Source organism: Jaculus jaculus, chromosome 6, assembly GCF_020740685.1.
Source record: "Jaculus jaculus isolate mJacJac1 chromosome 6, mJacJac1.mat.Y.cur, whole genome shotgun sequence".
Taxonomy (NCBI): Eukaryota; Metazoa; Chordata; class Mammalia; order Rodentia; family Dipodidae; genus Jaculus; species Jaculus jaculus.
In genome coordinates, this window is record NC_059107.1 from 144,435,050 (window position 1) to 144,458,116 (window position 23,067).

Consider the following 23,067-nt stretch of genomic DNA (forward strand, 5'->3'; position numbering starts at 1 on the left):
TCTTGCCTTCCTCGGCTTCAGAAAAACTCCAAGCTGGGTTGGGTTGTTGGCTCAGCAGTTAAAGGCACTTATCTGTACAGCCTGACGGCCTGGGTTCGATTTCCCAGTACCCATGCGAAGCCAGATGCACAAAGTGGTGCATGTGTCTGGAGTTGGTTTGCAGTGGCAGGAGGACAAGGTATGCCCATTCTCTCTCAAAATAAAGAAAGAAAGATTGCAAGCTTCCGGACTGTTCTCTTAAGGCAAAGACGGCTACCTAACATATCCACGGCTCCATATCCATGGCTTCAGCCCTGTTCCCGTGGATCAAAATAAATGTCTACTAAACACGTGCATGCTTTAGTTGTCATTATTTTCAAAATAAATAGATCATGACATGGATCTAGATACAGACACAGAGGTGCTATAAGGAATCTAGAGATGATCTAAAGTGGTAGAATTTCTAGATTATATACAGATATTTTATATAATGGACTTGAGTATCCATGGATTTTGTATCTGAGGAATTGATCTCCCCAGAGATACTGAAGGAAAACTGCACTGAAGAGAAAAAGCCAATTAAAATACTTGCTTTTGCTGGGCTTGGTGGTGCATGCAATTAATCTCAGCACTACAGAGGCAGAGGTAGGAGAATCACTGAGTTTGAGTCCAGCCTGAGACTATATATTAAATTCCAGGTCATCCTGGGCTACAGCAAAACCCTAACTTAAAAACAAACAAACAAACAAATCCAGACAAAAAACCTAGGGCTAGAGAAATAGCTTAGTGGTTAAGGCTCTTGCCTGCAAAATCGAAGGACCGAGGTTTGATTCCCTAGGACACATGTAAGCCAGATGCACCAGGTGGGTGGCACCATTCTGGCCTTCCTAGTTTAATTTTTAACTTTTTTTTTTAATTCCAAGTGCAGAGATTAAAGGCATGTGCCACCATGCCCGGCTAGCTCAATATTTTGGATCTTAGCTCCTTACCCACTTCAGGATCTATAAATACTTACTGTCTTATTGTCTACTCTTTCTTGTTTCCTTGGCTATGCAGAAAATTTTTCTTTTAAATTCTATTTATTTTTGCTTTTACTTCTTGTGTTTTAGGGTCATCAAGGAAATTTCTGCTCAGACCATTGTCATGGAAATTTACTTTCATTTTATTGGTTTTTTTGTTTGTTTGTTTTTTCAAGGTAGGGGTTCTCTCTGGCCCAGGCTGACCTGGAATTCACTATGTAGTCTCAGGGTGGCCTCGAACTCACTGTGATTCTCTTATCTCTGCCTCCCAAATGCTGGGATTAAAGGTGTGCACCACCATACCCAGCTGAAATTTACTTTTTATGTTTTCTTTTAGTAGTTTTGGATCTTTATGTTTTAACCCATTTTGAGTTGGTTCTTGTATACTGGTGATAAGTGCATTCATTTTTCTGTGGATTTGACTGGACTTACAAATGCCTAGGGAGTTGGTCTTGGCACAGGCCTATAATTCTAATTTGGGAGGTTGAGGCAGGAGCATTGCAAGTTCTAGATCTACCTGAGTTACAGAGTAAGTTAAAGGCAAGCCTGGACAACTTAGGTGACACCAACACACACATACACACACACCCCACCACTTAGGAGGTTAGTGAAACAGATCTTTGGGAGTATCTATAATGCCAATTCCAGACAGTTAGGTCATACAGATTCTGACCTGAGCAATGGATTCCTAATATGATGGTATTACTGCAAGGCAGTGAAAGGAGACAGGGGGCCTTATAATTTGTGTGTAAAATGTCTTACATAGTTTCTCTTTTTTTTTTTGAGGTAGGGGTTCACTCTAACTCAGGCTGACCTGGAACTCACTCTTTTGTCCTATGCTGGCCTTGAACTCATGATGATCCACCAACTTCTGCCTCCTGAGTGCTGGGATTAAAGGCATGCGCCACCACTCCCAGCTTCTAAAATCTTTAAATTTTTTAAATTTCATACATATTATAACTTTGATCCCTGCTCCTATTACCTGGGGGGGGGGCAGCAGTTCTCAGTGGGGTTATGATATTTACTGTTGAGACATGAAGACCTCTGTCAGTCCCTGAGGGACTGGAGGGGGAGAACCATGTCTCAGGATATTCCTGCTCACTCTGTGGCTCCTAAAATCTTTATGCCCCCTCTTCTGTAATGTTCCCTGAGCCATGGCAGGCCTGTTGGCAGTCTGATTTAATTGAATTCTCTGTAGCCTCTAGATTTCTGCTTTGATAGGTTTTGATTGGTTACTGTGTCTGTCACCATTGCCCTGGAGCTGGCTGTCAGACTAACAATATGAGCAGCATTCATGTCACTGCTTCCTCTGCAGGTTCTCCTGGACCCTAGAAGATGTGATAGAGGTGGCATGTCTCCTGGTGGGTAGACATCTATCTTCTTGTCTTACCAATGGATCTTGGTTCTCCTCTGTTTTCTTTGCAATCTGTAAAATAAAGCATATTCTCCAAACAAGCACTGAGAACAACTTGGGTTAAAGAGGGTATGCCAAGTTATTTGAGTGACTTTTTTTCCCCTAAACTTATTTAAAAGAAGGGGACAAAAAGAGGCAGAGAAAGAGAGAGGAGAGAATGGGTGTACCAGTTGCATGTGCCACCCTGTGTATCTAGCTTTACGTGGGTACTGGAGAATTGAACCTGGGTCTTTTGGCTTTGTAGGCAAGCTCCTTAGCCTGCCAGTCCATCTCTCCTGCCCTTTTGTTTTTTGAGGTAGGGTCTTGCTCTAGTCCAGCCTGACCTGGAACTCACTATGCAGTCTCAGGTTGGCCTTGAACTCACAGCCATCTTCCTACCTCTGCCTCCGAAGTGCTGGGATTAAAGGTGAACACCCACACTTGGCTCTTGGAGCTTTTCTGCCACATATCACCACGGTGTTCTGCTGCTCACTGAACCCAGGAAGATGGAGCCACAAGACTACTGAACCATCTGAAAGCTATGGGCTAAAATAATTCCTCAATTGTTTCTGTCAGGTACTTAACACCATGAAAAGTAACTACTATGTGTGTATGGATGCCCATTTTCCCCATCAGCAGTTATGGAAGTTACTGTCCTTTCCCCTTGTTCTTGGTTGGCATCTTGGTTAAGAAAAAATCAGTTGCATCTGGGCATGGTGACACATGTCTTTAACCCCAGTTCTCAGGAGGCAGAGGTAGGAGGATCCTGTGAGTTCAAGGCCAGCCTGGGACAACAGAGGGTGTTCCAGATGAGCCTGGGCTACAGTGAGACCCTACCTCAAAATACCAAAAAAAAAAAAAAAAAAAAGACAAAACCAAAAATTCAGAATGTCTGAGGCCTGTGCTATCACCAGCCCAGATTTGGTGACTATGGTTGCTTGTCTGTTCAAGGACTCAAGGGGAGGAAGGAAAACCTGCTGAACTTGAGCTTGATTCTCCTTGTACAATGGGAGGAAGCAAAGAATAGTTGTTGCAGAAAAGAAAGAAGGAAAAATCAGGGTGGTAAAGATGGCTTAGCAGTTAAGGTGCTTGCCTGCAAAGCCCAATGACCCAGGTTCAATTCCTCAGTAAGCCAGATGCACAAAGTGGCACCTGCATCTAGAGTTTGCAGTGGCTAGAGGCCCTGACGTGCCCATTTTCTCTCTCTCTCTCTCTATATATATATGTATACATACACACATATGTATACACAAAATCTCAAATAAATTAAAATATTAAATCAGTTGCCATTAAACTGGAGATAATCATGTTGTTTGAAATAGATTCAGACAAATATCACGTTTACTTTCATAAGTAGATTCTAGATAATATGTATGGATCAGTGTGCCTTTTTATGCCAATATCATAGCTTTGTAATTAAAAAAATATTTTGTTTTATTTTTATTTGCAAACATAGAGAGAAGAGAGACATAGAGAAAATGGCACACCAGAGCCTCTAACCACTGCAAATGAACTCCAGATGTGTGGGCCACTTTTTGCATCTGGCTTTACATGGGTTCTGAGGAATCAAACCTAGGTCATTAGGCTTTGCAGGCAAGTGCCTTATTGCAGACACTATGGAAAATGGTATGAAGATTACAATTACTAAAAATATTGGCTGGAGAGATGGCTTCATGTTTAAGGCACTTGCCTATGAAGCCTAAGGACCCAGCTCTGATTCTTCAGGTCCCACATAAGCCAGATGCACATGGTGGCGCATGCATCTGGAGTTCATTTGTAGTGGCTAGAGGCCCTGGCATGTCCATTCTTTCTCTCTTTTTCTCTTCCTCCTCCTGTCTGTAAATACATTAAAAAAAAAGAAAACTAAAAATATGGGTTTAAGAGATGGCTTAGTGCTTAAAGGCACTTGCTTGCAAAGCCTGATGGCCTGGGTACATGCATCTGGAGTTCATTTGCAGTGGTTGTAGGCCCCAGAACACCAATTCTTTCTCTCTCTGCTTCCAAATAAGTAAATAAGTAATATATATAAAACATGGGTTGGAGAAATGGCTTAGCAGTTAAGGTGCGGGTAAGGCACTTGCCTATAAAGAGTAATGACCTGAGCTTGATTCCCCAGTACCCATGTAAAGCCAGATTCACAAAAAGGTGTATGTATCTGGAGTTTGTTTGCAGTGGCTAGAAGCCCCGGTGTGCCCATTCTCTCTGATTCTCTTCTCTCTCTGCTTGCAAATAAATAAAAACATATTTAAAAACAACTAAAAGTACAATCACCATATATGAACCAGCAATGCCACTCCTGGGTTTTATAACCCACGCTACTTGAAGTCAGTGCGCCAAAGAGATGACCAAAGCTTCATGTCATTGTAAAGGTAATGCTATCACAGAAGCCAAGGTGTGACGATGCTAAGTGTCTATGTGTGGATGAAAGAATTTCTTTTTTTTTTTCCGTTTTCTTTTTTTTTAAAAAAATTATTTATTTATTTATTTGAGAGCGACAAACACAGAGAGAAAGACACATAGAGGGAAAGAGAGAGAATGGGCGCGCCAGGGCTTCCAGCATCGCAAACAAACTCCAGACGCGTGAGCCCCCTTGTGCATCTGGCTAACGTGGGACCTGGGGAACCGAGCCTCGAACCGGGTCTTTAGGCTTCACAGGCAAACGCTTAACCACTAAGCCATCTCTCCAGCCCATCCTTTTTTTTTTTTTTTTTTTTTTAAGAAAACACTTCTGAAGCTTTTAACTACAAAAGCTTTAAGAACAAATAAAACCCTCTGTCTTGCAAATAATGTTTTGTTTAAAAAGGATTGCCCAGTTAGAGCACTGTATTATCATGAATAAAGAATGTAAAACTAAGCTGCTAACATTTGGATTTGCTAATTACTGATTGAAGTTTAGGTAAGAGTTCCAATACATGCTCTGGTCTGGTCACATATTGTGTGTGTCTAAATACTTCACAGTCTTTTTTTCAATATGCACAAAATAGATTGCAAAGATATACACAAAATAAACAAGCATTACATTCCTTAGGTAATTTTATTAGCTACATGTATGTGTATTTACCACTTTTGTTGGTTTGCACCAAATCTCTCAATCAACTTTGCATAAACTATGTAAGTACAATTTTGATCCGTTTTTCAAATTTTTTTTAAATTTTTTTGTTTATTTATTTGAGAGTGACAGACAGAGAAGGAGGCAGAGACAGAGAGAGAGAGAGGGAGAGAATGGGCGCACCAGGGCCTCTAGCCACTGAAAATGAACTCCAGACGTGTGCACCCCCTTGTGCATCTGGCTAACATGGGTCCTGGAGAATCAAGCCTCGAACCGGGGCGCTTAGGCTTCACAGGCAAGTGTTTAACCGCTAAGCCATCTCTCCAGCCCCCTTTTTTTCAAATTTTTATTAACATCTAACATGATTATAGAAAATATCCCATGGTAGTACCCTCCTTTCCCCCACTTTCCCCTTTGAAATTTCATTCTCCATCATATGCTCTTCCCATCTCAATCAGTCTCTCTTTTATTTGGATGTCATGATCTTTTCCTCCTCTTATGATTGTCTTGTGTAGGTAGTGTCAGGCACTGTGAGGTTGTGGATATCCAGGCCTTTTTGTGTCTGGGGGGAGCATGTTGTAAGGAGTCCTACCCTTCCTTTGGCTCTTACATTCTTTCCGTCACGTCTTCCACAATAGACCCTGAGCCTTGGAAGGTGTGATAGAGATATTGTAGTACTGAGCACTCCAGTCACTTCTTTCCAGCACCATGATGCCTTCTGAGTCGTCCCAAGGTCACTGCCATCTGAAAAGTAAAGATTCTCTACCAAAAGTGAGAGTAGCATTAATATAAGGGTATGAACATTAAGAGAAGTGCTTACTGGGCAGTTTGATAAGCATAGTATATATATTTAGCCAGACAGCAGCAGACGTTACACCCCTAGGGCTCATGACTGCCCCTGTTTTAAGTTTTAAGTATCAGGGATGTATTCTCTCCCATGGAGTGGGCCTCCGGTCCAATTAGAGGGCAGTTGGTTTCCACTGTGGCAGACATGCCACTATTGCACCCGTTGGCTCATTTGGCCTGGGTGGCCAAATATAAGGCTTGCAGTGTCCACTATTGAGTATCTCCACTGTTTTTTTTCTCTTTCTCCCATTGAACTGCATGTAGAATGGCTTCTTCCTGCTTTCTGTCAGCCAATTTTGATCTTTTAGTTTGCTATAAAATGTATATCTAAAGGACTTTAATGAAATTGATTTGTGTACTCAGAAAATCAAGGCATCACAAGTATGACTATAAAACATTAAGAATAAGCAGGGATTGAATAAAATTATGAAAGAAAGTGGCCTACTATGAAATAAGTGTAGCTTTAATATCTTGCATGCCAGCTTCCTGGAAGATAATCAATATCCAATCACAAGGAGTTTTTCCTGAAGGGCATACTGCGGGCATAAAGCAGGCTTGAAATTCTTTAGCCACAGAGCAGCCTACACATGCCTATTAGAAACCAGCAGACCCAGAGATGTGCTTGGAGCACTAAATGCCACCTGTAGAAATGTAATTAGTAAGCTCTCAGTAGTTTCTGGTCTTTTTCTGTCAGTCCAGCTAAATCAACCATTTGCACAAAGCACTCGCTTTACTCTGAACATCAGAAAGAAGTGAATACTGTAAAATGTTGGTAGATGGTTATTTTCCAGCCAAGAGCAAGAAAAACCACAATTTCTAGTAAAATAGAAGATTGGAATCACTCTCTAAAGTGCAAAATTGATGGTCCACAATCTCAAACACCTCAAAGTCTTGCAGAAGGAGAGACGTGAAACAGGGAATAAACTACAGTCAATACTAGTTAATTTAGTAGAGGGGAAAACCAAAACCAAGTTCAAGTAGGCAGGGTTTATCAAATTCTTCAGTATGATGTAACTTTGTCTGTCACACACACTTGATAACAAGTATAGTAAATTAAGGCCAAATCTAACCTGAATGTACTTTATTCATTAAGATCTTAGATGGGGCTGGAGAGATGGCTTAGCGGTTATGCTTGCCTGTGAAGTCTCAGGACCCCGGTTTGAGGCTTAATTCCCAAGGACCCACATAAGCCAGATGCACAAGGGGGCGCACGCGTCTGGAGTTCGTTTACAGTGGCTGGAGGCCATGGTGCTCCCATTCTCTCTCTCTCTCTCTCTCTCTGCCTCTTTCTCTGTCTGTCGCTCGCTCTCAAATAAACAAATAAAACTAAAATTAGAAAAGAAGGATCTTAGATGGAGAAGGTCATACTTAGTACTGAAAGGTAGAAAATAATGGGGGAGGAGAAAAGGTATTGTCTATCAAATAAACAACCTTGAGTGGACAACTTAAGCTTATGTTTTCTCTGCGCTTCCACTCATGGTGCTAAAAAATGATGGTTGTTTCAGGAAAATACCACCGAAATAATAATAACCCTCTGAAGGTCACATCTACCATAAATCCTGTGTGTTTGTGTGTGTGTGTGTGTGTGTGTGTGTTGAGGTCTGGGTCAAGGTCTGTTGCTATCCTGTAATTGAGCCACAAGGAGGCGCTGCTGCCTATCGCTTATGCTCAGTCTCTGAATCAGGTCTCTTTCTTGAGGTGAGAAAAATGGGAGACTAGCAAATAATACACAGAGAAACTTGAATACAGGCAGGCAGGTTTTCTTGTGGGCACCTCCGGCGCACAGTGAGTCTCTCAGGCTGCCCCGCTCTCCAGGCTTTAAAAAAAAAGTATATATTTGAAAGAGAAAGAGAGAGAGCCCGAAATAAATCCTTTCCTTCCATAAGCTGCTTCTGGTCAGGTGTTCGCACCAGCAACAAGAAGGTAACTGTGTCATATGGTCATAATTGGTGGGAATTAGGAATTTTTTTAAAATATGCTAACTTATTATTGATTTATTGATTGATTTGAGAGAGAAAATGCATGGACCAGAGCCTCTAGCCACTGTAAATGAACTCTAGACACATGGGCCACCTGGGTCCTGGGTAATAGAACCCAGGTCTTTAGTCTTTTCAGGCAAGCACCTTAACCACTGAGCAATCTCCAGCCCCAGGAGAGAGAGAAAGAGAGAGAGAGAGAGAGAGAGAGAGAGAGAGAGAGAGAGGAGGGGGGAGTGTGTGTGTGTGTGTGTGTGTGTGTGTGTGTGTGTGTGTAAATAATTTGTTAGAACTATGCAGCAATGTGTTAAATGAGTTCAGAGGGCTGGTATTACCAAATCCAGGTTTTAATGTTTGCTATCAACAACAGACAATTTCCTGCTACTGAAATTTGAAACAGTAAACTTTCTTTACTTTTTAGATTAAAAAAATTATTTATTTGCAGCCAGGCGTGGTGGCGCATGCCTTTAATCCCAGCATTTGGGAGGCAGAGGTAGGAGGATTGCTGTGAGTTTAAGGCCACCCTGAGACCACATAGTGAATTCCAGGACAGCCTGGCTAGAGTGAGACCCTACCTCAAAAAACCAAATAAATCATAGAGAGAAAAAGATAGAAGAGAGAATGAGCACACCAGGGCCTCCAGCCACTTCAAACGAACTCCAGATGCATGTGCCCCTTGTGCATCTGGCTTACATGGGTCCTGGAGAATCGAACATGGGTCTTTTGACTTCACAGGCAAACACCTTAACTGCTAGGTCATTTCTTCAGCCCCCTCCCCTTTAAAAAGTGAATTATTAAGAAATTTGTGAGGAGAGAGAGACAGCAAAATATTGGCACTCCAGAACAAACTTTATACATATGTGCCACTTTGTGCATTTGGTTTTACATGGGTACTAAATAATTGACATTGGGCCATCAGGTTTTGCAGGCAATCACTTTTATCACTGAGCCATCTCTCCAGCCTCCAACTTCCTCCCTCCCTCCCTCCCTTCCTTCATTCCTTCCTCTCTCTCTCTCTCCCTCCCTCCCCTCCGTCTCTCTCTCTCTCTCTTTCTTTCTTTTTTTCAGGGTAGAGTCTTGCTCTAGCCCAGGCTGACCTGGAATTCACTATATAGTCTCAGGCTGGCCTTGTACTCACAGCAATCCTCCTACCTCTACTTCCTGAGGGCTGGGATTAAAGGTGTACGCTAATTTTTGGTTATAACTAACTGAAATCAGCTTTGGCTTGTTGATATCAAAAGGAAATTTTTGGAAAGGTATGAGATTGCTTATAGAATTTATGAGAACATATAGCCAGACAAGGCCCCTAACCGTGCTAAAGATCTGGACAAGGTAGGACATTCCTGTCTCATTGTTACCAATCTGCACATGTCTTAATTCCTGTGATTTCCTGTGTCACTGAACAGAGCTCGCACAGGCTAGGGAGAAGAATTCTGATTGGCTGAGGCAAAGTCATGCGCTCATGTTTTGGCATCAAAGAAATCAGAGAATTGATTATCTGGGGTTTTTTGGGTTTTTTTTTTGATTTTTCGAGATAGGGTCTCACTCTAGCCCAGACTGACCTGGAACTCACTATGTAGTCTCAGGGTGGCCTCGAACTCATGGCAATCCTCCTACCTCTGCCTCCTGAGTGCTGGGATTAAAGGCGTGCGCCACCATGCCCAGCTTCTGGATTATTATTTTTTTTTGAGGTAGGGTTTCACTGTAGCTCAGGCTGATCTGGAATTCACTATGTAGTCTCAGGGTGGCCTTGAACTCATGGCGATCCTCCTACCTCTGCCTCCAGAGTGCTGGGATTAAAGGTATGTGCCACCATGCCTGGCTCTCAGAAATTTTCAACTTGTACACTGGTATACTGTTTCTGCCTCTTAACAAGACCCACGAGGTCAAAAATCCTCCATATTATAGGAAACTGAGTCATACACATTTGGCACCAGAGATACAGTGGAGAATTAGAAAATTTATTCATATCAATTTAGGGGGATAACTTTGCTAAGCCTTAGTAATGAGCTCTGATAGCTCAGAGGTTTTATAGACAATATGGCAGGCGGTCTGATATCACCATGAATTCTTTTCTTTTTTTTAAATATTCCATTTATTTATTTGTGTGTGTGTGAGAGAGGGGCAGATAGAGAAAGAGAGAACATGGGTATACCAGGACCTCCAGTCATTGCAGACAAACTGCAGACGCATGTTCAACTTTGTGCATGTGGCTTTATGTGGGTGTTATGAAATCAAACCTGGGTCCTTTGGCTTTGCAGGCAGGCACCTTAACTGCTAAGCCACCTCTCCAGCGCCAGCAGTTTTTGTTGTTGTTCTGTTTGTTCTCTCCATATCTGTCATCTGGATCACAGCATCCAGGGATCATGGATGTCCTCAGTGAGGTAATCCATTACCCTGCCAGTGGGTAACATTTCAAAGGACTGGGACCCACAGAGAAACCCACCTCCCCCGCTTGCGTCTTCATCCATTTCACCTGGAACACTTCCTGGAAAAAGTAGCTATGATGTGTGAGGAGCCTGGGTGGAAGCAGACAGGGAGAGAATTACGGAGGACAAGCTCTATACTCCCATGGCACACAGGGCTGTTCTGAAGAGGTGACAGTGGAGTATGAGGTTGACTTGGAGCTCAACAGGCACCAGACACCTGGTGTCAATGGTGGCCTGAGTGGGACAAGCAGGGGAACAGGTGTGGGAGGCTGAGTGAGCAGACAGAACATATATGGAATGGCCAGGAGCCAGGAACCAGACAGCAGGACTAGAGCCAGGGGTGCCCCAAGTAGGAGCAGGAGGGTTCTGGGCGGCATGAGCGCATGGTAGAAGGTGGCGGGGATGTGCTCCTCCATGCCCTGAGGAAACAAGTCCAGGACCCTCTCCAGTGTCTCTCCTGGTACTGGCGGATGTGAAGAGCAGCCATGGGAGACTTCTGCACCTTGCATCTCTTATTCACTGCAGACAGCTAGATCTGCTCGCATCCCTTCCTGCAACCCTCCCCACAGGCTCTTTTGCACACTGAGACAGCGCTCCATGCCAGGCAGATCGGGTGTCCTCAGCTCTTCAGGAGTCAAACATTCCAGAATCCCATGTTCCAACCCAAATTTCACCCAAACCTCTGCACGAAAGTTTCCTGGAAAGGTGTACAGACATCAACTGGAACACAGGCATCACCTGGGGAGAGGCACACTGATGAAGCACTTGGAGAATCCCCAAAAGTACCTCCCTGGAACAAAGGGGATCTTCACCAGCATCAGGAAGAAAGGAGAGCTGGGTGTGGCGGTTCCTGCCTTTAATCCCAGCGCTCAGGAAGCAGAAGATAGAAGGATTGCTGTGGTTCAAGGCCAGCCTAAGACTGAATAGTGAATTCCAGGTCTGCCTGGGCTAGAGCAATTGGCTCTTATGACTTTTCCACTGAAATATGAAGTTTTGCTGGTTGCCACAACAGGGCGAAATTGAGGCTAAGAAGCTCACAAACACATCACAGTCTCTTTCCCTGAGCAGAAGACAAGGGATGCATGAAATGAATTCTAGAAACAGCCAATAGACTCAGGATAATTTTAGAGGACTCCCCTGTTTTCTGGAAGCCCATACCCTGGTAGAGGCCAACAGCACCATGTTGCACAGTACTGGTGACAAGGACCACTTCACTGTAGCCCTGGTCCCGTGCAAACCGGAGGACAGTTCTGACCAGGGCTTTGGCTATTCCCAGTGCTCGATGCTGCAAGGACACAGACAGGCGAGCGAGCCGTAGTGCTTTCCTCCCTAACGGTGGATCCTTGACTGGCAGAGCACCCGCAATGCCTGCCTCCTGTCCCCCGGATTCTGCCACCCAGAAGCAGGAGCCACGACCACTCGGGGAAGACTTGGTGATGTCAGCCATGTCTGCGTGCAAACATGTGTCCACATGGTTCTTCCAGTTCACCACGAATTCTCTACACTCTTGGCGGGTGACACATTCCTAGGGTTACATGCTTCTGGGGCATAAACAGAAAATTCCTCAGCAATCAGTCAGTGATAAAAACATAGAAATGTAGACCAAAAAGCTGTTCAGGGGTGTTTTTATCCATGGTTTGGTCTTATAAGATATCTGATTGATCCAGACAGGGACTCTGACAGTAATGAGGATCAGAACACAGGAGTTCAGCTTCAAAGACCTTTGTTTCACTTGGCTAATGTCCCAAAATGTTCTTTGCTCTTAATATGTCGATGGTCCTGGTCTTTAATGAAACATCTTTTTTTGTTTGTTTGTTTGTTTTCGAGGTGGGGTCTCACTCTGGTCCAGGATGAACTGAAATTAATTATATATTCTCAGGGTGGCCTAGAACTCACGGTGATCCTCCTACCTCTGCCTCCCGGAGTGCTGGGATTAAAGGTGTGCGCCACCACGCTGCCTGGCTTTTGTTTTGTTTTGTTTTGTTTTTTGTTCTTTGAGGTAGGGTCTCCCTCTAACCCAGGCTAACCTGGAATTTACTACATAGTCTTCAGGGTAACCTTGAACTCAGGGTGATCCTCTTACCTCTACCTCCCAAGTGCTGGGATTAAAGGCGTTGTGCCACCATACCTGGCTTGAAAAAACTTTTCCTTATCTTTCTGAGAAGTCACTTTCAGCACAGTACTGACATTCTCCAAGTATTAGGTAAAACTGAAAGTGAGCTTTGCTGTGTAATGGCGTAGTTGTAACTGGCTTCTGGAGACAGGGGCAAATATTACCCCCCACCCCCAGAGAAGAGTCTTCCTTAGAACACTCCAGAATCCTGATTTGGAGGGCCTATGCCTGGTTCCTGGGTTCTCAGAGCAGATAAAATTAGCTTCATGGGATCTACCATTCCATAAGCAGATCTTTGCTGGGCATGGTGGCTCACATCTTTAATCCCAGGACTCAAGAGGCAGAGGTAGGAGGATCGCCGTGAGTTTGAGGCCAGCCTGGGACTACAGAGCGAGTTCCACATTAGCCTGGGCTGGAGTGGGGCCCTACCTCAGAAAAAAAAAAAAAAAAAAAGCAAAAACAAAAAATACAATGAAAAACCATCAATTCTGTGAAGTTTTTCACAAGAAACTGTTTTTTTGGTTTTCCCTATATCAGCTTTTTCAGAGGCAAGCCCATCCAACATTTATTATGGATACTCTTAGAAGTGTTTATAATGATAGCAAGATGATGTAAAAACATTTTTGTAGAGTAGAAATGTCATATCATGTCTCCTGAGTGGCAGAAGTAATATGCCAATCCAACTCATAAAAATATTTTTGCTATCTTATTTCTTCCATACTGAATAACTTTTTCAGCTCAGTTGACTTTGGTGGAGTACTAAAGACACTTATTTTTATTGAGAGAACTTCTGTTTTAGATTGACATATAGTTGTTTCTTTTAAATTTAATTAATTTGTTTATTTGCAGCAGAGAAAGAGAAGGAGGGAGAGAGTGGGCATGCCAGGGCCTCTTGCCTCTGCAAATGAACTCCAGATGCATGCATGTGCCACTTTGTGCATCTGACTTTACCTGGATATTGGGGAATTGAACCCAGGCATTCAGGCTGTGCAAGTAAGTGCCTTTAACCACTGAGCCATATGACCTCATATAGAAGGAAGAAAATTATAAGTCAATGAACTAGATGAAAGAGCATTATGCAGGGACTTAGAGGATGGGACATGTTACTGGTATAACACCATATGATGTAGAGTGTGTGTGTGTTGCTGAGGATTTTAGGTTGACTTACAGGACCTCACATGTACAGACAAGTACCCTGTCACTGAGCTGCACCCCTAGCCAATCATTTTTCTTTCCTAAAAAGAAAAAAAAAATTTTTCAAATAAAAAGAGAGAGGGGGAATAGAAGAGAAGAGAGGAGGGAAGGAGAGAATGACATGCCAGGGCCTCTTACCACTACAGACAAACTCCATGTTTGCGCATCTGGCTTCACATGCATACTAGGGAACTGAATCCAGGCTGGTGGGCTTCTTGCAAGCGCTGCTTTTAACCATGAGCCATCTCTCAAGTCACTGAATTTTTAAATTTTTATTTGAGACAGACAGAAAAAGAGAGAGAGAGAGAGAGAAGGCATGCTAGGGCTTCCAGCCACTGCAAATGAACTCAAGATGCATGCGCCTCCTTGTGCATCTGGCTTATGTGAGACCTGAAGAATCGAACCTGGGTCCTTAAGCTTCACAGGCAAGCACCTTAACAGCTAGGTCATCTCTTCAGCCCCCTGACATTTTTGTTTTTTTGAGAAAGAATTTTTCTCCCCCCAGGCTGGCTTCAACCTCAGACTCAAGTTACTTATTGGCAAGGAGAGAGAATGAGAATAGGTGTGCCAGGCCTCTTGCTACTGCAAACAAACTGCAGATGCATGCACCATTTTGTGTATTGGACTTCTATTTAAATGGGTACTGGGGAATCAAACCCAGGCTATCAGGCTTTCAAGCAAGCGCCTTTAGCTGCTGAGCCCTCTCTCCAGCCCTTCCTCAGCTTCTTAAGTAGCTGAAACTACAGCTGTGTGTGCAACTGTACCCAGCTCTTTGCTTTTAAAAAAAGTGTGTAGATGGGTCTGGTGGCACCCTTAGTTACTTAGGAGGCTGAGGCAGGATAACAAGCTCAAGGATTACCTAGACTACAGAAAAAGTGTGTGTGATGAAAGGGTATTAAATGTCCTCTGTAAATATGTACCAGATTCAAAGTAAAACAGTACTCTCAATTTGAACTTAATTTTTTTTTTTTGGAGGCAAGCCCAATAGACTGGCCTCGTGTGTGTGTGTGTGTGTGTGTGTGTGTGTGTGTGTATGTGTGTGTGTAAGAGAAAGAGAGAGGCCATGCCAGGGCCTCCAGCTACTACAATAAAAATCAGATGTGTGTACCCCTTGTGTGCATGTGCAACATTGCATGCTTGCATCCCTGTGCATCTGGCTTATGTGGGACCTGGAGAATTGAACATGAGTCCTTAGGCTTTACAGGCAGGCACCTTAAGCACTAAGCCATCTCTCCAGCCCAATATTTATTTATTTGTGTGTGTGTATGAGAGTGAGAGAGAGAGAGAGAAAGTGGGAGAGAACATGGACATGCCAGAGCTTCCAGCCACTGCAAATGAACTCCAGATGCATGGGCCACCATGTGCATCTGGCTTAGGCGAGCTCTTGGGAATCAAACCTAGGTCCTTAGCCTTCACAGGCAAGTCCCTTAACTACCCCTGAATTTGAATATTTATTTATTTTTGATTTTTCCAGGTAGGGTCTTGCTCTAGTCCAGACTGACCTGGAATTCACTATGTAGTCTCAGGCTGGCCTCAAACTCACAACACTCCTCCTACCTCTGCCCCCCAAGTGCTGGACTTAAAGGTGTGCACCACTATGCCTGGCTATTTGTTTGCTTGTATTTTTTACCCCAATGTAGGGTTTCACTCTAGCCCAGGTTGACCTGGAATTCACTATGTAGTCTTAGGCTGGCCTCAAACTCTGGCAATCCTCCTACCTCTGGCTGGGATTAAAGGAAGGCATGCAGCACCACACCCAGCTATTTGTTGCTCTAGCTCAAGCTGACCTGGAATTTACTGTGTAGTCCAGGCTGGCCATGAACTCTGTAGTCCTCCTATCTCAGGCTCCCTGGGGTCAAAGGCGTGTGACCCCTCACCTACTTTGTGTTTGAATCTCCAATCTGAGGCAGGTGTGGTGGTTTTAACCAGATGTCCCCTATCAGCTCATGTGTTTTCAATGCCTCATCTCCAGTTGATGGCAATCTGGGAGGTAGAGCCTTGCTGGAGGAGTGTGTTTTGGGGAGTTGGCTTTGGGGTGTTACAGCCATCTCCCCCTTGCCAGAACTCGGCTCATTCTCCTGCTGCTGTTGTCCATCTGCTGTGGCAGAGGTGATGTCCACCCTCTGCTCATGCCACGCTTTCCCCTGCCACCATGGAGCTTCCCCTCAAGACTGTAAGCCAAAATAAACCCTCTCTTCCCCTCAGCTGCTTTTGGTCGGGTGCTTTATTCTAGAAATGATAAGGTAACTGCAACAGCAAGTAACTCAGATTCTCTGAGACATAATTTATGTGTTGTTTTCATGTTGTTAAAAAAAAATAACTGCATGAGGATGCCGTGAGAAAAGTTCATGAGTCCAGCACTTGGGAGGCAGCGGTAGGAAGATTGCTGTGAGTTCAATAACAGCCTGGGATTACAGAGTGAGTGCCAGGTCAGTCTGGGCTAGAGTGAGACCCTACCTTGAAAAACCAAAAAAAATAAATAAATAAAATAATAATAATAATAAATTCAGGAGATTCACAAGTAAAGTGAAAGATAAACATGAGGTCCTTAAATATGTACAAACTGAGCTTTACCTCTTCCCTGTACACCTTCTGAGGCATCCACCCTCCCTGTGGCTACGTGGAGGAGCCCAGTGTGATTGTTTGGGAAAGGCGCTCATGCCATGCTTAAGAGAGTCTGGGTGGTGCTGCACGGAACATTCGCTGAGCCCTTATTATGTGCCAGGCACTCTGCTAAGGGCTTTTAAGCCTTAGCTGACTAAATCCACACAAGAACCATTATGGCACCAGCAGGTATCCTGGGAGGTCCTTTGTGTCCACCAAATCTCCACCAGGACCTCAAAATAAACAACCTAAGTCGAGAACAAAACTGGCGTCAACCAGCTCCTCACATCTCTTTCCAGCCCCAGCGCCGCCCTTAAGCCCAGGCTGAGTGGCCATTCGGGACGTGGTATGCAGCGGGGATCAGCCGGTGACCAGCCGCAGCGCACGGATATAGAAAGCCAGGGCCTGAAAATGAAACATTTCATAAAGTCCTAAGTTCTTTCCTCTCTCTCTCTCTCTCTCTCTCTCTCTCTCTCTCTCTTACACACACATACACATGACACTGGTTTTCTCAAGCTGGCCTCAAACTCACAGCGATCCTTCTACCTCTCAAAGGTGAGCGCCACCACACCCGGCTCTTTCACATAATTGAAATGAAAACTGTCTGTTGAGCACACATATTGAAGCCTCCTATGTTCCAGGTTCTGTCCTAGGCAGCGGGGCATGGGACAGGCAGAGTCTCAGTGTCATGGGCCTCATTTTCATGAAGGGAGAAAGATGTAGGAACATAAAAAGTAGTTTTAAAAAAATCTCAACTGCCTCAAAGACAATTTGAGCAGAGGACATGAAGCAGGATGAAGGAGTGGGATATGCTTAACATCAGGTGGCCAGTCAAGCTGAGCTGTGCCTGGAGACTTGCAGGAGAAGCCAGGCACCAAAAGAGCTGGGCCAGTGTGCAGGTAAGAAAGAGCTTGGAGGCTGGAGAGGTGGCTTAGCAGTTAAGGCACTTACCTGCAAAGCCTAAAGACCCATGTTCAGTCTCTCTCCAGATCTTGCATAAGCCAGATGCACAAAGGTGAGTCAAGTGCAAGGTTGCACATGCCCACTAGGTGGTGGAAACACCTGGAGTTTGATTGCAGTGGCTGAGGTCCGGGCACACCAATGCTTTCTCCCTGTATGTCTCTCTCTCTCTCTCTCTCTGTGTCCCTTTCTCTAAAATAAAATAAAACAAAATAAAGAGCTTGCTGGTGTTGGGGCAAAGAAAGGCAGGGCAGGTGCTGAGAGAAAAATGAACTGGGTATTGTGACACTCACCTCTAATCTGTGCATTCAGGAGTTAGAGGCAGGATGATCAGGAGATTGAAGCTAGCCTCACTTGTCAATTGGAGGGCAGCCTGTGCTATATGAAACCCACCCAGATCAAGAAACAAAAATTAAGCCAGGTGTGGTGGCGCACACCTTTAATCCCAGTGCTTGGGAGGCAGAGGTAGGAGGATCACCATGAGTTTGAGGCCACCCTGAGACTACATAGTGAATTCCAGGTCAGCCTGGTCTACAGTAAGACCCTACCTTGAAAAACCAAAATAATAATAATAAATAAACATTTTTTTTTTAAAGAATGAGACTGGGGAGATATAGCTCAGGGGTTAAAGGTGATTATCGGCAAAGCCTGCCAGCCTGGGGTTAGATTCTCCAGTACTCATGTAAAGCCAGATGCACAAAGTGGAACATGCATTGGGAGTTTATTACCTATTCTCTTTCTTTCTCTCTCATTCCTCACAACTAATTAAATAAATACAAATATTTAAAAATAAGGGCTAGAGAGATTTCTCAGTGGCTAAAGGCACTTGCTTGCAAAGGCCGATGGCCTAGGTTCCATTCCCTAGTGTAAAGCCAGATGCACCAAGTGTCGTATGCATCTGGAGTTCACTTGCAGAGGCAGGGGCTCTTGCCATGCCTGTGCTCCCTCTCAAATAAATAATAGTAGTTAAAAAAATACAGAGACAAGGGAGGGCGGGTTCATCTGCTTGAAGGTCTCCCAGGCAGCTACAGACTTGAAACAGCTGTCTGCAGAATGTTCAGCATGAGCCCCAGCTGACTGGCCTGCCCTCAGGCTCGAACCCCTTCAGACCCCAGAAAGTCTCATCCTTCTTTTTTTTTTTTTATTTTCAAATTTTTATAACATCTTCCATGATTATAAAAAGTATCCTATGGTAACCCTCCCTCCCCCCACTTTCCCCTTTGAAACTCCATTCTCCATCATATCCCCTCCCCATGTCAATCAGTCTCTTTTATTTGGATATCATGATCTTTTCCTCCTGTTAGGATGGTCTTGTGCAGGAAGTGTCCCGCACTGTGAGGTCATGGATCTCCAGGCCATTTTGTGTCTGGAGGGAGCACGTTGTGAGGAGTCCTGCCCTTCCTTTGGCTCTTACATTCTTTCCTCCACCTCTTCCACAATGGACCCTGAGCCTTGGAAGGTGTGATGGAGATATTGCAGGACTGAGCACTGCGGTCACTTCTTTCCAGCACCATGATGCCTTCTGAGTCGCCCCTCTGTTCCTACTTGTAATCAAATGTTCAGAGGTTTCCTAAAGCCACTTGTCATAAACAGGAGAATATTCAAGGACACAAGCGGCCGCCTGGTAACAGCTTCCCCGTGACACATAGACGCCCTTCTCCGCTTGTCGGTCGTGACTCTACCTCTCCTCCAAGTTTTCCTGAATTTCTGCTTCACCAGGTCATAGCTATTTAATATACACTGGCTATAGAATACAATAAACCAGCATTAGCAAAAATAAATAAATAAATCAATGGGGGATCATGTTACAGCGTCCTCGGAGAGGAGCTGGAGCCCAGTGGAATGCCAGGCCTGGGGTGGGTCCTGGCCCCTCACCCCCTTCTAGGGGCTCCCGGGCCTGGGCTGCCTCCTTGCCGAGGTGATTGTAGGTTCGTCCTTACCCCGGGGTGACCGTCTCATCCTCGTGGCCTGCTGTGGTCGTAGTGTGGGCACCCCGTGGCCTCGAGTGATTGTGGGGTCTCCCAGGACGGATCCAAGAGCACAGGCGAGATGAACATCCTAGCCGCCATGTGCCCCTTGCCTGAGCAAGGAGGTGGCATTGCAAAGACGTCCCCCCCACCCACCCCAGGCCCTTGTGCCTGCCAGGAGCACTGGACAGGCCCCATGGGATTTAAGATACCCAAGGTCATTGTGGTTGGGGGACCTGTTTGTGGGGAAGACCTGCCTCATTAATAGGTTCTGTAAAGATACCATTGATAAGAATTACAAAGCCACCATTGGAGTGGACTTGGAGTTGGAGCGATTTGAAGTTTGGGGTGTCCCCTTTGGTCTCCAACACTGGGACACTGCTGGACAGGAGAGGCTCAAATGCATTGCATCCACCTGCTACCTAAGCCGTCCTCATTGTCATCCATCAACCTGATTGATGTGGTGTCCCTGGAACATACCAAGCAGTGGCTTGCTGGTGTGCTGGACCCTTCCAGCTTCTCTTCCTTGTGGGCTCCAAGGAGGACCTGAGTACTCCTGCCCAGTGTGCACTCATCGAGAAAGCTGCCCTCAAGGTGGCCCAAGAGATTAAATCTGAGTACTGGGCAGTGTCGTCCATCACTGGTGAGAATGTCCGAGAATTCCTCTTCCGTGTGGCGGCACTGACCTTTGAGACCAACGTTCTGGCTGAGCTGGAGGAATCAGGGGCCCCACGCTTGGGGGATGTCCGTGAGTGACCAAGAGGTTGGGGAGCAGAAAGCAAGGGGCACTAACGAACCTCTAATCCCTGCTTCATATATTTTCACCCTTCAGGCATAAACAGTGTTGACGGCAGCCTCTACCTAACTGCCAACAAGGACAAGGCCACACGTTGTCCCTGAGGGCTGAGGACCGCGCAGAGACCTGCTCATTCCCTGGCACCTTGTCTGTTCCAGAGCTTGGACCTTTGCACTGACTTTTTCCAGACCAAAGAACTGGCCCCTGAAGGCAGTACCACTGGAGGGGTAAATGGGATCACGTTAGTTACCTAGTTACTTCCTGCCTCCCAGGCACCATGGCCAAGCCTGGAGGACCCCATACTCTCTTGGGGTTCCCCAGGGTACCCAGAAAGCTAGGAGATGGGGGCAGTGTTCCTGCTAGCCTGTTGGATCCTTTGTGCATGAGGATGTCTAATGATTCCAGCCTTGTACTGTGCCTTGTGCATTAAAATCATTTTGTTATTTGAAAATAAATAAATAAGTTAATTCTTTCATTAATTTAAAAAGACAACTGTGTAGCCGGGTGTGGTGGCGCACACCTTTAATCCCAGCGCTAGGGAGGCAAAGGGTTGCTGTGAGTTCGAGGCCATCCTGAGACGCCATAGTGAATTCCAGGTCAGCCTGGTCTAGAGTGAGACCCTACCTCAGAAAACCGAGAGGGAGGGGGAAGGAAGACAACTGTGATGGTTGGTCTTTTCTTTTCTTTTCTTTTCTTTTTTTTTTTTTTTGAGGCAGAGCCTTACTATAGCCCAGGCTGACCTGGAACTCACTCTGTAGTCCCAGGCTAGCCTTAAAGCCACAGCACTCCTTCTACCTCTGCCTCCCAAGTGCTGTTACACCACCCCTAGCTGTCATTTTGTTGTTGTTTTATTTTAAAGAATAAAGTTTATTCAAAGAGAAAAAGAGAGCAGAGAGAATAGAGTCCTCTGAGAGGAGGGGACTCCAGGGCTGGAAACTCCCTTTATCTTTTCCTACAGTTTTTATTTTATTTTTAAAATACCACATTTTATTTAGATTTTACAAAGGAGAAAGCACCTTAGCTTGCTAATCCAGCCCCTACCCCATACGAAAGGAACAATTTGAAGAGCATTAAAGGTTTTGAGAAGGGTCACGTGACCTGAACACTGCAGTCATTGTGTCCCTCTGCCTGTGACTTATTCTGGGTCTTTTGCACCCCTCTCATCTCCTCTTTCTGCCACCCTGAGGTCAGCCCACAGACACCCGCCACTGCACACCCAGTGACTTTCTTGCTTTGGAGGAAACTCGGTAATAACAGAAGTTTCATAGTACTTTAAAAATGGATCCAGCATCCTTTCTTGCATGAATAAGTAGAAAAGTCTGCATCCTTAGCAAAGAGTTGGGTCTGTTTGGGGTAAACGCTTTACCATTTGTGACATTCTTTTTTTTTTTGTTTTTAAAAAAAATTTTGTTGTTTATTTTTATTTATTTATTTGAAAGTGACACAGAGAGAAAGAGGCAGACAGAGAGAGAGAGAGAGAATGGACGTGCCAGGGCCTCCAGCCAGTGCAAAGGAACTCCAGATGCATGCGCCCCCTTGTGCATCTGGCTAACGTGGGTCCTGGGGATTCGAGCCTCGAACCGGGTCCTTAGGCTTCATAGGCAAGCGCTTAACTGCTAAGCTATCTCTCCAGCCTTTTTTTTGTTTTTTTTGAGGTAGGGTCTCACTCTAGCCCACCCTGACCTGGAATTCACTATGGAGTCTCAGGGTGGCCTCAAACTCACGGCAATCCTCCTACCTCTGCCTCCTAAGTGCTGGGATTGAAGGCGTGCGCCACCATGCCTGGCTCCCACTTGTGACATTCTTATAACAATTAGGGTGGAAAACAGTTTCTGGGGAACCCAGATTTGGAGAGAACATGGAGACGACTTCTGGTTCTGCTTGACCATGAGGAAGCCCTGTCTTAGGAACTTCCGTGATGTTTCCTGAAGATGAGGAAAACTCAGAGATTCTCCTTAAATCTATCAGTAAATCTGAACACACACACACACAGACACACACACATATCATTAGGCTAGATTATATCCTAAATTAGTTTTCCAGGGTAGCAATAAGAAAGTACCAAAAACTTGGTGGGTGAAATCCTTGAAATTTATTGTCTCATAACTTTGGAGGCTAGAAGTCCCAAATCAAGGTGTAGACAGTGTTGGTTCCTCCTGAGGGTGAAGGAGGCTCTGCCCTATGGGAAGCCATTCCTCCCTCTGCCTCTTCAATGTCTTCCCACCATGTGTGGATTTGTCTCTGAGTCTATATTCCCCCATAAATTTTTTTTTTCGAGGTAGGATTTCACTCTAGCTCAGACTGACATGAAATTCACTCTGTAGTCTGAGTGGCCTCGAACTCATGGCAATCCTCCTACCTCCCCCTCCTGAGTGCTGGGATTAAAGGCGTGTGCCACCATACCCAGCTTTATTTTTATTATTAGACAGACAGAGGGAGAGAGAAAAAGAGTGAGAATGGGCACACCAGTGCCTGTAGTCACTGCAAAAGAACTCCAGATGCGTGTACCACCATGTGCATCTGGCTTACATAGGACATGGAGAATCGAACCAGGGTCCTTAGGCTTTGCAGGCAAGTACCTTAACTACTAAGCCATCTCTCCAGCCCTACATTCCCCCTTTTCATAAAGGCCATAAACATATTGGATCAATGCTCACCACATTCCAGTGTGGTCTTGTCGTAGCTAATTATGTCTCTATCCACTTTACTTCCAGCTTATAGTTTGAGATGCTCAGTGTTAGA

The 23,067-nt window shown here is 44.9% G+C and overlaps 1 pseudogene; it reads left to right on the forward strand.

Moving 5' to 3' along the window:
• Positions 1 to 19,611: 19,611 nt before the first annotated feature.
• On the forward strand, positions 19,612 to 20,429 carry LOC101615779 (annotated as a pseudogene).
• Positions 20,430 to 23,067: the final 2,638 nt, after the last annotated feature.